This window comes from Coturnix japonica, chromosome 10, assembly GCF_001577835.2.
Source record: "Coturnix japonica isolate 7356 chromosome 10, Coturnix japonica 2.1, whole genome shotgun sequence".
NCBI classification, from domain to species: Eukaryota; Metazoa; Chordata; class Aves; order Galliformes; family Phasianidae; genus Coturnix; species Coturnix japonica.
In genome coordinates this window covers 14,902,366-14,916,993 of record NC_029525.1, presented here as the reverse complement: position 1 = coordinate 14,916,993, position 14,628 = coordinate 14,902,366, and the positions used below count along the sequence as shown (strand labels likewise).

Below are 14,628 nucleotides of genomic sequence, written 5' to 3'. Positions count from 1 at the left end.
TGTCAATAACTGTTTTGTTTTGTATCCCTGACTGCAGTAGGATTGCAGGGGTATTTCACTGCGGCTGTATGTGAACTAATCTACACGATGTCGGGTGGATTGCTCATGTGCTCTGTTACCCGATCAGGGCTGTGCAGTCAGTTTTGTGAGGCTTAATGACTTTGCACAATGTTAAATTGTGCATTATCTGGGAGTTCTGGCTCTTTGTCAAGACCTATAAATAGTCTGGAAGCTGGCCTGATTACTTGCTCAGGACTGTGGACACAGTGCGTATGCTTTATGCATGTATGCTTTATGGGGAGCTCCTCTCTTGTCCAAGGTGTGCCTTCAGACAGTTTCTTTTTTAAAGCAGTGGTGGATAATACTGCAAGTGCTTCCTTCCTTGCACAATGGTTTTACTTTCCCACCTTTCAGATACCTCACAAAAATGCCAGGGGGTCATTACATATCTCACTATTTTCTTTTGGGCATCCTTCCCACAGGCGACGAGTGTCCAGATCCTAAATCAGTGTAAGCAAGCTGAGTCTTTTGGTGAAAGACTAGGGATGTAAAGATAAGGAGAATATCCAGGAGAGTGAGTACAAGTTAGGAACTGCTGTGAGATGACACCAAACCTGACTCTCTGTGGGAGTGCACAGAGAAAAACACGTGGGTGGCCATGAAGCTCTGCAGAGCGATGTGATACGACAGAAGTAGCCCTTGTATGTGGGATTTGCCTCCTGCAGTAGTGACAGAAAGGAATGATTGCTGCAGCCTCCAGGAAGTGCATTTAATTAATTTGTTATTGCTTTGTACCCTGAAGTAGGGGACAGAGCAAGTGCAGAGCTGGTGGCTGGTTGCTGGCCGGGCATTGCTGCAGTGGCTGCGTGTCCATCGCCACCAACTGAGGCACCAGGCCGTGAACTAGGGCTACCACTGGCCCAGTAAATAAGTTCTCAGAATTGTTTTTCTAATAGAAACTGAATAAGTCTTTTGGTCACCAAAGTAAAATGCTGCTTCTGTAAATTCTCAGTGGATTTCGATTACAGCTGGCTGAGGCTGGAGGAAACAGTCCCTGTGACGTCGGAGGCTCAGGCTGTTTCCATTTTTATACTGTGCTCCTCTGGGCACCAAAGGCATTTCCGCTACAGAGCAGATCAGCCTGGAACTGTTTCATTCCTTTCTGCTCTGATTTAAAGCAGATAAGAGTTACTGCCTGTTGCCAATTAGTAGGACGTGTTTTTTTTTTCTCTTCTGGTCTAATTTCAGGTATTGCTTGGAGTTTGTGTTGCTGGATATTCAGTTTGTAGGAGCATGAACCTTGGGCAGAGCAGGCTTCCCATAAATAATAGCTAAGATGCTGGCCCGGGTCAATTGCTAGAGATGTACAATCACCCTCTCCCATGTGCTGTAAAACGTGCAGTGTTGCATCTGCTGGCTCATGGCCAGCTGTTCGAGGCCATTTAGCTGTGGCTGGACTTGTTGCATGTGTTCTTCATTCATCATGAGCCATGGCTGGACTTGGCAACTGCTGCCTAGGCCACGGGCAGCAGCTCTGCCAGGTGAGCCATTAGCGGCTGGACTCAGCTGGAATTCCTCCTCCTGCAGATCTTGAGTGCAGTTCAACCGTGCTATGCAGCAAACTGCAGCTACACTCACGTGCATGCAGTAGTGGAAACAGTTTGACATGCAAATCAGAAATGTCATTCCGTTTAGCCAACTGTTGGCTGAGAAAGAGCTGGGCTTGTGCTCGGACCCGCAAGAGTCCAGATGGCTAATGTGGTCATCAGCCATCGCACCATAATCCCACATCAGAACTTGGCTTTTCACAGAGGTCTGTGAAAGGGAGTGAAACGCAGAATGTTAAATACAAAGCAAAGCAGAACCGCTCCATTATAACCTGCAGTGATGGGAATTCAGTGCTGCTTTTAAGCAGCAGGATTCTAAACTCCAGGCTTTTTCTATTTGGTTTTATTTCCCAAACCCTGAATTATCTTGTTAGGAGAGACATTATTTCCCTTTGGCAATTTCTCTTTCCTTCCTCTGCCCTCCCGCGTTTTTTAAGCTCACAGTGGGTAGATTAAAATTTATGGTTGTTGGAGCTCTGTCTTCCTTTATTTTTCCTCTTTACTTCAGCTCATCACATTCAAATAGCACTAATTAAATCTGTTCTCGCTTAAAATGTAGTCCTGCCTTCGGTCGGCAAAATTACATCTGAACTCTCTGAATCAGTGTGACCTTGGCAGTATTTCAGCAGAAATCAGTGGCACTGTGCTGGAGTAAACTCGGTGTCAATGGATCAGAGTCAGGCCTCTGGTTATTCGCGTTATGTGCAGGCAGCACTCTGTCAGAGTTTGTTAGCTCACACACGAGGTTATGTGAGCACAAGTACATTGCTCATCTGGGTCACCTCAGGCTCAGCACCAGATCAGCCAGCTGGGATGGGGAACTGCAAGGAGACGCTGGGATCCTCTGTGCAGCTCAGTGGTTTTGGGGAGGGTTTAATAGCTTCGTGTCCATCCAGCCTATGGGGGCTGCACCCAAAGGAGAAATCCCATGGAAGGAATAGAGCAAACACAGTGTCAGAGCCAGCAGCCAGGATCCCCGTGTTACTGCTTATTGCTGGTGTGCTTGTCCAAACCTTTCAGTACCCAGATAATGAAAAATTTCTGGCAGATGTCTCCTGTGAAAGCCTTTAGCTGATGTTTATTCGGTGTGTATGGACATCCCCTTGGAGGTGATGTCCCAGGTACCTGTGCTCAACATGTGCTCCCAGATGGCTGTGGAACTTTCTCATTATCTGCCCCAGACCTCGTGTCCCAGCTGTCTTTCAGAAGTTGCTGGACTTTACAGCATGAGATTTTTTTCCTCATGCTGGAGGGTTTGGTACCAAACTTTGCATTCCTTTCAATTCAATTCCTTTCAATTCTCCTTGCAGGAGACTCTGCTGTTTGCAGCAGCAACAGCAGCAATATCACATCCTGAGGTAGCTATGTAATTAGTAAATTGCTTTGAGAATTCTTTGGAATAAGAAGATACATATGCTGTATAAATGTAAGAGATGTAATTACTTTGATTGCTAGGTCTGTGCTGACCAGCGCTGCTGGGAAGAGATCAGACATTGCCATTCTGCTTCTCTTGAGATATAGAACAGGAGACTTGCTGAAACCCAAGGAAAACTGCTTCTGTCCCTGCGCCTGATTCATGCTGCATGGTTAAATGCCATGGGAAAGCACTTGTAATACAAACGTTTTTGTTTATAGGCAGACATTTCGTTATCATGTTACAGAATTCTCAGGACCAGCTGCCACATGAGATTTCTGGCTGGAACATTTAACATAAGATTAAAACACAGCGTGACATGCCCGTTTAGCTGAAAATCAGAGCATAGTATTTGCACTTTCCCATCCTCTGGAAAGAGCTTCCCGGATGATATTTCTGTGCACATTAGTCATGAGAAGTCGGCATGCTGTATGCTTGGTGACGTCCTTGAGGCTGTATCAGAGAACAAATATTGTGATCTGTTCAGCATGGGCTCCTTGTGAGAGATTGCATTTCTTCTCCAGTGAATGCAGGCTGTTTGCTTCTGGCTTTGTAGATACCTTGCAGTGACAGAGTCGGTCCCTTCTTTCTGCAGTGCACACAATGCAGCCCATTCCCAGGCCCTGTGGCCATACTGAGCAGTCCACATCTGCTGGGAGCTGGGTTACCATTCAGGCTGCAGTTTTACCTTGTCCTTTTTAGCACTTTCCTCCCCCCCTTACCTTGAGGTTGCGAGGTGTTCTTTTCAAGCAGTGCCCCAGCATGAAGAAATCCAAAACCACTCCTGTTGCAATGTAATCTGCTGGTAGGAACCATGTGAATGTTTTGAAAGAGCAGGAGTTTCTTCACATAAAAGGCCGATTAGTTTGTCTGGACTGTAACTCCAGTTGCTGAGTAGCATTGCCACACTGGATATGATGAAAAATGACAAATAGTTTGTCAGAAACTCGATGCAGTCTTTAACAGCTTTGGGTTGTTTTCTTCAAGCAAGGAAAGGAAATGGAATGAATCTTTAAAATGCCCAGTGAAAAACTTCACTGTTTGTGATTGGCATCCAGGTAGAAACAAGGAGACCAGGGACAGAATCTCACAGCCACAGTGCTGTGAACTTGGAGCTGCAGTAACCTGGGCATGCATCTTAGCGTGCCTTTGGTGTACTTCATCTGAGGGAAGAAGCAGCTGGTGGTTACTTGTGTTGGTGTTTCTGAGCTCGGATGGTTGCATCTCAAAGGGACCATAGGCAGGAAGAGGGGGGGCTCACACTGTAGAATCGTAGAATGGCCTGGGTTGAAAAGGACTATAATGATTATCTAGTTTCAACCCCCCTGCAATATGCAGGGTCACATGCTGCTTCAGGCTGTGTGTCCCACTTGTCCTCGCTCTGCCCAGGAAATGAAAAGGCAGTTTCCCAGAAGGGAAGGTTCTGGTTACCAAGCCGAGAGATGGTTGTCTGGCCAGGGCTGCCAGGGCATCTTTCAAAGGAACTTCCCAGTGGACTAACATAACCATCACAGATGTGACTTACAAAAAGGAAATCTTTTTCTTGGAAGGCCATCTCCGGTTCCTCTTTTGCTTTGGGCACCCACAGTGCTGAGTCACTGCCAGAGCACTGTGAAACCCACAGAGCTGCTGGGCTGGAGGTGGCCAGGGCTGAGTCAGTGGGTGCCTGCAATAAAAGTGGGGCTGGGATGTGGCCATGCGTGTGGGCTGGGGGAGTGAACAAGGCATTTTTATTTTTACTGAGTTCTTGTGTTTTGCAAAGCTTCCTGTTATTGAAGCCTCCCAAGGCAGAGCTTTGGGAAAATCCCTGTGAAACTGATAGGATATGGCACATGGGAGGCTGCAATGTCATTGTCCATCAGAATTCCATCACATTGCAAAAAATCAGAAGCTCCTTTAGATTTTAAGACCTTATTTAACACAAATGGAGGGAGTTTGAACAGGACATTTAAAACTGTTAGATAGAACGTAAGACATAATCAAGGACTTCTCTAGGGTTATATCTGATAAATCTTATAGTCCCACTGTTTTAAAAAGTACTATCAAGGAATAAAGGCAAAATTCTGTTTAAATTCCAAGCAACTTTTTCCCTAAGTGGTGTTATTTGTAAATCTCACATCTTTAATTTTTTATTTTTGTTTAATAAATCTCAGTAGCATCAGCCAGTTAAGAAATACTCAGTGTTTGAGCCTTGTCAGTTTCTTGCAAGACTTGCTGTTCATTACCCTGCTGTCACATCCTCATGATTTCAGCACTCTGCATCTAATAATATTTGATATCTATTACTTGAGGTGCATTTATTGCATTTTAGAAATGCGTTTGTCACTTGCAGGAAGCGCCGTTGACTCTTTAATCTTTTACTGGGGGAATTAGTCCTGCTGGGCTCATATTCTAAGCTCTGTGGGACTAGGAGTGACTGGGCTGCTTTGCAATGACCACTTCAGCCCATGCAATACATATGTCTTCTCTGCTGGAGTGTGTGATTCTCAAAGCATTAACACTATGGAGAGTTAAATGATATTTAAACTACCTTAGGGTTCAGATGACTGCAAAGCCCAAAACCTCTGTGGGCTCTCATAGGCTTCACCGCGTTCTCAGCACACTGTCAGCAATCTGTGCAACAGTCCATTGCCCATGGAAACACAAACAAGGGCTGGCAGAAAATTTCTGTTCAAAGGTCAGTGGTAAATGATAGACCTTAAATGCTGTTTTGTTTCTGTTCCACAAGCTGGAAAATAATAGGATTGGATTTTGATCAAGAGCGCTGCTTTATTCCCTCCAGTCATTAGCTTTCTGGTCTCTTGTACCCCAGGGCGTGTAGTTGGTAGGAAAGGAAGATCTCTGATAATTCATTTGTGGGTATTTTTTGTTTGTTTGTTATGAAATCCAGCTATTTCTGTACGGCGAGCACTGCTGTCTTTGACTGGTGCTCAGTCTGTTTTTCCCAATGCTTACAAAGCTCCAGTGCTGACATTGCTCCAGTCCCTCTGCTGTCCCATCTCCCTTTGTGCCCCGGTACTGTGAGCTGGGGCAGATCAACACCTTATCTGTGAAAACGTGGATTTTCATATGCTTTTAACACAAGAGCATGGCACAGGCCCTTCTGCAATGAGCCAGTCCCCCCATGAATGTGGACCACGGATGGTCCTCGCACTGCTGAGCCATGGAGAGAAGTCTCCTGGATAGCAGGACTATCCAAAATGGATGTTTTTGGAACCTTTTTGACAAAGTTTCACTTAATTTTCCTAATGGAGCATTTAAACAAGACCTTTTTGTTTCTGTAATGATTATCCTATTTTAGACTGGGAAGTAGCTGGAGCTTGCATAAGATGAGAAGCCTCATGCTTTGGTAGGTTGTCATGTTCCCTTTGGGATGCCCAGTTATATGTTGCAGCTGTGTATATGCTTATATAAACCAACAGCTTTTCTAAACCATCTCAGAGAAGTTAGGAAACTATTTCCATCATGAGTAAGGGTTGAATAACTTTTAAAGAGCAGCAGTGGTAGTTGTGCATGTAATCTTACATAGTGCCAAATGCCCTTCATACCTGTTTCTAGATGAGAGTTTCATAGATGTTTACCAGGCTCAGAATAACAGGAGCATTAATTATTTTGGCTGCTGCAGCTGCTCTCCATGGCGACATACACAAAACCAGACCTGGCCTGTTGCTTCATGCTAAAGAGAAGGGCATTGGTTGGAGGGATTTCAGGAATCTGTACCCAAAAAAAGTCCCCTGCCCTGCTGCAGGAATCTGGGCTGTGATGGTGCTTCCTTCTCCTTTTGTTCACAGGCTGCTTCACACATTAGCTCCTACTTTTGAAGGTTCCCATCCAATGTGTGTCTCTGCTCACTGCTTCTAGCACCCAGACAGCTGACTCAAATGCTTTTCTCTTTCTCTCCAGCTCTCTTTCCATCACAGCAAACTTTAGCCTTTCATCTGCCTGAAAATAGGGTTGTTTTCGACTGACTGGTAACATCCCAGAACAGTTTCAGCTGGAGAACATTGCCATGTAGGGCCAGATCCTGACACTGAACTTGGGATCTCAGGATTATTCCCTGTTAGGAATCAGAACCTCCATGTGCAAAGCACTGCACAAAAATAAGCAACGCACGTAGCTCCTGTCTCATGGAAAGCGTGATATAAATGTAACAGCACATTTTCCATGTTAGCATGGCATGCTCTGCACTAAGTTCTTGCTCTTCTTACATCTGCAAGTGAGGAGCAAATTATCCATGTTCTTCAGAACAGGAGGATAACGTGAGTTTTGCTTTAATTCAGAAGATAAATAATTTTAGTTTTCAAGAAGTATGTCATTTTCAAGAAAGCCCCTTCTTTCCTGTTCACTGTTCCATTGCTCCATCTTCATGTAGCACAGTGTGCCTGATCCATCAGTGTGTAAAAGAGGGGTCATGCTTGGAGATAAATGAAGGTTGCTGCTCTCAGTCCTTGCCCAGCATCTTACCCTTTACACTGTGTGCCTTACTGGAGATTTCGCCCTGGGTTTCAGTGTTGTTTGGTCATTTCACTTCTAATAGTCCTTCCACTTCCATTATATCCCCTGGGTAATGCTTGTTTGGAGGGCAGTACAGTAAGTGACTGCTCCCTAATCTGATTGCTGATTTCTTAGTAGCCTGGATATACCAGCATTAGTTTGCTATTTCGATCTGATCCATCACAGTCCTCTGCTACACAGGGCTGCTCTTTTATATCACTTACATGGCAAAAAAAACAGCTTGATTCAGTTGGTCTCCAAAGCCGGGATGGCCAGGTCACATGTGTGCAGAGCAGAGATGATTAACAACCTCCTGCTGTGCCAAACCGAGTGCCTGAGCTGCTGGCCAGGAGCTGCTGGGGTGAAAAGGGCTTTCTGCAGGCTGTGAGCAGCATGTGTGATGCAATGCAGTGGTTGCTGCCTATGCACTGAATTAAGACTTTGTTTTTTATATGCTGGCAGGGTTCTCTTGATCCCTTTATCACCAGTTCTGCAAATAACGGCCAGTTTCTGAATGCACTTCAGAAATCCAAAGAATGTTATTCTTATAGCACGTGATGGAAGTTACAGTTAAATCAGCTATCAGAGGTATCTGAGAACAAGGTGAAGCGTGCCAAGGTGGGGATCAGTTTCTTACATGTTTGACATGTGTGTGGCTGACAGTGGTGATATTCTTTTTTATTGTTATTAACTAACATTTATTTTGGTCAGCAATAAAGACACAGACTATGTTTCTGAGCAATGCTTGAAGGCCTGTGGTCTCAAAGGCCTCCTGCAGCTTTGCAAACTCCTTTGCAAAATCAAAGAGCCTTGACACCTGGATATGATTGCACAGAGCATGGAGTGACACGTGCTACAGCCATTCTGCTGGTTGTGTCACCTGGCTTGATAAGCTGTCACAAACCTGAGGCTGAAGTAAGGGCGTAGGTGTGTATGGAGAAGTTGCAGAATGGGGAAGGGTGGATCTTCCTACTTACTGCCTCTTCCCCTCTGTCATACATCAGCATCAAAGATCTCGACTGTAACCTTTGGAAACAGCTGTACTTAACATGAAGACAAAACTACCATTGTGAAAAAATATTCCTATGAACTGTATCTTACAGCTCTGACTTGGTATATGGGAAGGGGAATGGATTCCCTTCCAGCAGTCATGAACAAGCTGGCTTAAGTCAAGAGTGTTCTGAGTACCTCCCTGATGGCAGTTTTCTCTCGTTGGCAGCTTTTAGCATTACTAAAATGTGCCTGATGTAGGCATGAGGTGAAGTGGTTTCTTCACTACTTACAACCTGGGTAGTTCTTGTTCTGTTCCTGTCCATCTCAGGGACCAATGAGCAGGACAGGGATTTAGGAATTCACTGACATCATCATCTGCCAGAACTACTCAGCTGATCCACTGATACTGTAAACAGACTGGAGGATTGATGGATATATCTGATGAATATTACTCCAGTACTTTTCAAGTGCTTGGAGATCTTTGATATCAAGGCTTAAAGCTTTGCTTTTATTAAAGGGACTAAACTTGGGTGTCCGAGGCAGTTTTTCTTGTCTGAGTATAAACAACTATGAGAAAGGTAAAAGTTGGAGCTGTAGCAGGTGTGTACCCAGTGAGTTTGACACACAGAGCAAGAGAAATTAAGGAAGATTGATTAGCAGTCTGTATTTATAGAGAGACTCTGCCTGGTGGATGTGTTTTCTCGTGCAGGTTGTGGGAACAGAGCTCAGTGGCCTTCTTTCTTTTCCACGTCTTGTTGAATCCAACCTCAGAGATGCAGGGTCTGGTTTGGAACTCAAGAGTCTGAACTGCAGACAGATGTTAAAATCTCTGTTCCCTTTTTGTGTCTGTCCCTGACACCAAGACCTTTAGCATAGGTGGAAATGTGCATGAATCTTGTGGTGCTTACTAGGTCTGGAAGCAAGATCTGAACAGGGGGGGCTTTCACTCATCATTCTTCCTGAAAACTCATTGGCGTTCCCTAATGTCACAGTAATGGCAAGTGTATTCAGTATCCTACAGAGCAGCGCAGTCTTACGTCTGTTCTCAGTTTCCAAATCTTTGTCTCTGTTTTACTTATGGGTGGATCGCAGCAGTAATTACCTGAATGAACCAAGCACCAAAACACCGTCAGTGATCATCTCCTCCAAAGAATAACAACGATTAGGTCACCGTATTTGCTTATCTCAGGTCCACATCCTTAAAATAAGGGCAACAATATTTTTCCTTTTAAAAGAGCAGGACAAACTTGTTCACGTTTGAAGTATTAATTGGTGTTATTATTGCTACTCGTAAGGATGACAGGGAAGCACCTAATGAATTCTGGTTATGTTACAATACGCTGTGGCTGCTGTTGTCATGACTAACGCTGCATAAATTGGCTGGGCTGCCTGTTGACAATAATGTGAGCTGCAGTGCGTGCTTGTGGTCTGCTTCCACCAGCTCTGTGTGGTGAGGAAGTTCTGAGGGTGCTGAGCACTTTGTGTCACACCTCTGTGCTTTCAGAGTCTATAGACTATCTCTGCATGCGCTCGGATCCAGAGCTGCCCAGCATTTTTTGTACTGCCCAGCAATGGCAGCAGTGTCTCCTTTTCTGCTTTAAAAGACACAAAGAGGGAAGTAGCTTAGACCGTCATCTCTTGATTTCGGATGCTTTCTTGAATGATTCCTTTTGGCTATTGCAGAATTGGTGTGGAAAACTCACTCTGGTGTGTCCTTGCTCATGATCAAACATTGTTCACTTTGCCTCTTCATTCTTAGATGATATTTCTAATTATATTCCTTAATAATTTGCTAGGAATGACCTGATAGGTCAGTGGGTTGATATAATGGGATGTCACATGTGTATTTGGGTAAGCCGGAGTAGCATCTTCCCAGCTGTCAGGTGGGAGTGACTCTGATTCCCCCAGTCAGTCATAGCATCAAACAGCATTCAAAAGGAGCTCTGCCCAGCCCTCAATGGGCTGAGGTGTACAGCCTATTCCCATTAGGGCCATCTCTTCCCGGCACTTCCAAGCCAAAGGCCACCTCTGAAGGCTGACTATGCACTGTGTTGCGTCAGTGCCCACACAGCTCGTGAGTCAGCAGCTGTATGAGTTTCATACCTGTTAGGGATATGCCAGAAACCACAAGTGTTCCTGAAGCAGGAACTGGGAGTTGCCACTCAGCTGAAGACAACAATGTCTGCAGCAGTTTTTATTGTAAATTAGTTTTATTTATTACATTGCCAAGAGATCGGATGGGAAAAGGAAAATCAGCATCTAGATTTCTAAAGCCCAGAAAGCTTGAAATCTTCTAAAAAAAGTCACTGCATTACTGTACTGAAGTCTATTAAAATGATGGCTAATGCCTTACTGGAACAGAGGCTACAAAACCATCAAGGATTTGGGGAAAACCCCAGTCTGTGAGATCAATTACAGCACTCCTGAGGTGCACAGGAGCAAATTGCAAACATTTCTGTGGGTGTCAGCTTGAAAATATAATTATTCAAACAAGTGTTGGCACAAGCAGCAGTCACTGGTGAGTGAAAGCCACGTGTCCTGATACCAGGCCCTGGGTAAGGGAAACCCAAGAAAAGGGGCATCTCCGGCCCCCCATGCTGTCTCCTGCCAGCTCTGGCTGCCAGCAAGCCAGGGCCACATGCCAGCAATGGCAAGATTGCTTCTCACTTAGCTGGGATACAGCCTTATTAATTTCATTCAACTGTTGGCTCAAGTGCCTTGAGCTGGCACAGATAGCTGTGACAGGGAACGCTCGTGTTGTGAGCACAGGAAGCCTTGTTCCCTGCCTTCCTCCTCTCCTGCTATCTGTGGGGATTCTGAGATTGGTGCCATTTAGGCACAAGGAGGAAGGGAGAGACTGGCAAGGGAGTAGCTGCTCTTTATTTGGGATCTGTAGCTGCAGCTGAGATAGCAATGATAGGTGTGCAGCTGTCTGGGAAGGGAGTTGCTGCCCTGTGATGGAGGGAGGGGGAGTGACTGGTGGCTGCTGGGCTGTGGTTTGTGCTGGGGCAAAGTGGCACCACTGTAAATGAATATGGAGTGGGGCTGGGGATGGGGAAGGGTCCAGCTTGGTCATTCCTGAATCACTGTCCTGCATTCAGTGAACACTTCAAGGCCAAGGCTGACCCTGCTGAGCTTCTCAGGCTGTTCTCTCTTCTGCCTTCTCCCTTCCAAAGCAAGGTTTCCTTGCAGTGTATATCTAACAGCGTGCGTTGCCGGCAGAGATGGGCATCTCCTTGAACTGTGAACTGTAACAGGCATGGGAATCCTCCCTAAATAGCCTTGAAGTCGTTTTCCCAGCGTACTTGGATTGTAAACGCATGCCAGCTCCACAGAAGGGCTTCTTGGCTGTGATCAAACAGAAGGCTTAATGATGGGAGATGTAAATTATTGCTGCGGTTGCCAATCGAAGAGGACCTGCACAGGAGTGGGAGGCTGGCTTTGCAGGGAGCTGCTCTGCGTTGGGCTGGGGCACAGCTTGTGATGGAGGCATTTAGGGGGGATATTTTGGCAAGTGCAGGTGACTTCAGCAGGACTGTGAGCTTTCCTACCTGCTCCCATAGGCTGTAATGGAAAGATTACGTCCCCTTCCCTCTGTACCAACACGCTGTTAGGTGACGTGTTCGATAGCAGTGTCTGGAAAAGTACATATCTGGCACCCGCCCGAGAGCTGTTTTTAGTACAAGTTCCTAGAAGAAAGTGCGATAGGTTCAGAAAACAAGGAGACGCCAAATAGTCCAGCAGGGAGCAGCACTTTAACCCTTCCAACACCAATCGCCCCAAACAGCAATAGATGTTACATGGCTCTGTGAAGGAAACGGCACCGCAGCTCAGCAGGGACTGTGTGTAACTACAGCATAATAGTGCTGTGTTACAGGCAGCAGCCCTGGGAAAAGCTGATGCAAGCCTTTGTCCTGACAAACCCTGTAGAAACAAGGCCTGAGGACAGGCTGCATTCTCCAGCAGCACTGTCACTGACCGTGCCTCCAAAGGCACCTCCACTGTGTAAACAGGCATCTGTCCTTCGGCCTTCACCATCCTCAAATGTTGCCTGGTTTTGTTACACATCTTAAATAAACCTTCTGATGAAGAATGCACTACCTGTCCAGCAATGCTCTCTGACAAGGCACCCGTGGAGCTGCCGGGCTGGTGGCTCCAATCAGGTGGCTGCAGTTTTTTATTGCATTGATTTTATTGCATTGAGTGTATTTCCCCTTTCATTAATCACAGACAGATCAGCTGTTTCTCCAGCCATGTCAGGAGCTGCTGGAAGAAGAATCAGACTTTATTTTCCAGGCTGTATTGCTACTGCAGCGGGGTGGGCTTCGCTTTTCCTGGGTTAAGCAATGTCAGTGTATAACTGAGCACTGAACCCAAGCACGTGAAAAACCAAAAACAACAACAACAAATCCCAAACCTAAAACCCCAAAGCAGACGTTACCTAACGCGTGCATGGAACAGAAAGTCCTGTCCTGTGCACCATCCGTCCTCCTTCCCCGTACATCTCTGTAAACACCACTGACGTTGTGTGTTTATACAGCGTACACTCCTCGCAGTTCTGCAATACCTTCACCCGTCCCACCCGCTGGACTAGTTGTAACAGGCACCAAGTGATCCCTTTTTTTGTTGCTTGCTTACTTCAAACACCTGCAATTTCCTGCTTTGTATGTCCAGAGACATTATGTAGCCTTTAATTTGATATTATTCATAGATTTTATTATTACTTCATAAAGCACTGTAATGAGCAGCATCTTTTTAATTATATATGGTAAAACCTCGAGAAACAAAGGAAAATTGACCCAATTTGTCATAGCTGGCTTGCAGAAAACCCTCCAGGTGACTGAGGATCGCTTTCCATCTCTACTGTATTTCACACCTTCCCATCTCCTCTGTGTGCTGTACAACAGTAGAACCACATCGTGGCTAAATGACTCTGTACCAGCTAACATTTTTTCCTATGTGTAGCAAAAGCAGCCATTGAAATCCAGGCCCTTTTCAAGGTGTCCATCAGGTGCTGTCTGGCACATTGGTGAAGTGTGAGATGCAGCCCTGGTTTGTGTAGTTGGAGTATGTTTGAATAGCAGCTGCGCTGTGTCCTGGATGCAGCATTAATTAACAGAATGGCCCCGCTTCAGGCCCCAGTGGACACGCATCCACATGGCAACTGTGAGCCTTGTCGGCAGCAAGAGATTAAAGAATTAATTGGCAGGGTTAATCTTCGTGTCAGGGTTGGAAATGAATTGTTAATTTGTTTGGATGAACATAATGTCCTGTCCCGGTGATGGCAGGTGGGTTCACATGAGAGAAAAGCCTGTGAGGTTGCCCTTCCTGGGGACTTCTCTGTTTAACACCTCGAGCCGACAGACCTCCTGAATTCTTTGCCCCTGATGCATGTGACTGCACAGGGCTGCAGGAGGGGGCTGAGCTGCCTGTGGGCACAGTGCAGCTGGTGGGAACAGGGCTGGCTGCAGCCTGGCACGGCCCTGTTGAGGTACAGCCTTACCTTCCCATCTTGCTCCTGTGTGCTGAGCAGATCTGATGGCTGAATCACGGATAAAGCATCGTGCCAACCTGCTTTTTGATCTCAGGGTGATGGAGAGATGGATGGTACCACAATGCTGCTGTTGGGATAAGGAGGAGCAGCAAAACTTGGTCTTTGGCGGTGGTACTAATGTCTGTCACACACACATCTCCTCCTCCAGGACACTGTGGTTGGAGAATCTGTGTCAGATCAGCAGATGCTTTTCCTTTTCTACTCTCATTTAACACTTATGACCACAGACTGTTTTCCATTTTAGTATCTTTCTAATCTGTTTAGGCTAATGCGTTGGTCACATCACATTAAGGGAGATGATAAAAGCACTTCAGGGCTTAAATTATTTAAATGAAAATTTAACATTTTGTCACTTGTGATCTCTTCTGTGCATTGATTAATCTAATTAGTTCAACAATGAGACTCGCTTTCTCCTCATGCCGTGGTCTGACCATTGTGACTGCCATAACCTGATTGCGGATGTGACATCAATAGGACTGTCCTATTTACAGCTCTGGGACCTTTCTGGTTTTGCAACAATTCTATTTAACACTTGTGATTGTAATATTATCCTCTTTGACAATTCT

General features: G+C 45.6%; 1 protein-coding gene across 1 annotated transcript in view; it reads left to right on the top strand.

The window, feature by feature from the left end:
- Nucleotides 1–14,628, top strand: part of FAM169B (family with sequence similarity 169 member B) — a 185,793-nt gene that overhangs the window by 171,023 nt on the left and 142 nt on the right. The gene's annotated exons all lie outside the window — the stretch shown is intronic.